The sequence below is a fragment of the Oncorhynchus tshawytscha genome, linkage group LG12 (genome assembly GCF_018296145.1).
Source record: "Oncorhynchus tshawytscha isolate Ot180627B linkage group LG12, Otsh_v2.0, whole genome shotgun sequence".
NCBI classification, from domain to species: Eukaryota; Metazoa; Chordata; class Actinopteri; order Salmoniformes; family Salmonidae; genus Oncorhynchus; species Oncorhynchus tshawytscha.
Window position 1 is genome coordinate 38,992,197 of NC_056440.1, and position 1,530 is coordinate 38,993,726.

The window sequence follows — 1,530 nt, forward strand, 5'->3', positions numbered from 1 at the left end:
ATCACCCGATGTCACAGGAAGGCCAAAAAAAATCAAAAGGACAACAACCACCCGAGCCACTGCCTGTTCACCCCGCTATCATCCAGAAGGCGAGGTCAGTACAAGTGCATCAAAGCAGGGACCGAGAGACTGAAAAACAGTTTCTATCTCAAGGCCATCAGACTGTTAAACAGCCATCACTAATATTGAGTGGCTGCTGCCAAAATACTGACTCAACTCCAGCCACTTTAATAATGTAAATTGATGTAAAAAAAAATGTATCACTAGCCACTTTAAACAATGCCACTTAATATGTTTACATACCCTACAATACTCATCTCATATGTATATACTGTACTCGATACCATCTACTGCATCTTGCCTATGCCATTCTGTACCATCACTCATTCATATATCTTTATGTACATATTCTTTATCCCTTTACACTTGTGTGTGTGTGTATGTATATAAAGGTAGTAGTTGCGGAATTGTTAGGTTATATTACTCATTGGTTTTACTGCATTGTCGGAACTAGAAGCACAAACATTTCCCTACACTCGTATTAACATTGCTAACCATGTGTATGTGACAAATCAAATTTGATTACGTACTTGCCAGCTTGCAATAAAATATTTCAACCACTAGAAGATGTGCATATGCATGGTCTAAAGTTTGCAGGGAGGTGAGCGCACTCGCACCAAGTAATTTTTTTTATGAATGCCAACTTATGCCTGAAACCCAAAAACGTGCATGCGCTGATTATATTTTGTACTTACACAGGGTTTATTAATGAGGCCCCTGGAGTTCGCAAAAAGGAACATGAAAGACTGATCATAACGCAAAAGATTCTATGATCGGGTGAGACAAAAACCAACTCTTTGGCCTGAATGCAAAGCGCTATATCTGGAGAAAACCTGGCACAGCTCATTCCCCGTCTAACGCCATCCCTACCATGACACATGGTGGTTCAAACAGGACAATGACCCCAAGCAGCCAAAGCAATGCTGGAACGGCTTCAGAACAAACATGTGAAAGTTCTTGATCAACCCAGCCAAAGCCCAGACATGAAACCCATTGAAAATCTGTGGAAAGTCTTGAAGATTGATGGGGAGTGGTAGGGAACAAACTTAAGAGCTTGAAAAAAAAAATCTGCAGGGAAGAACGGGAGAAAATCCCCAAATCCAGATGTGTAAATCTGATAGACATCCCCAAGACGACTCAAAGCCGTAATCGCAGGCAAAGGTGCTACTACAAAGTATTGACTCAGGGGTGTCAGTACTTAACTAAATGAGATCAACATTTCAATCAATTTGCAAAAAAGTCTAAAAACATGTTTTCACTTTGTCAATATGGAGTACTGGGTGTAGATGGGCGAGAAAAATCCATTTCGAATTGAGGCGGTAACAAAATATGGAATAAGTCAGGGTTAATACTTCTGAAGGCACCACCATCTTGTGAGTGTCTAGTCAGCTAGTGCTTTCAGTGTCTACAACATGCAACACAACCCATTCAGCGAAGATGTTTTCATTCCTCAAATACTTACTTTTGAAA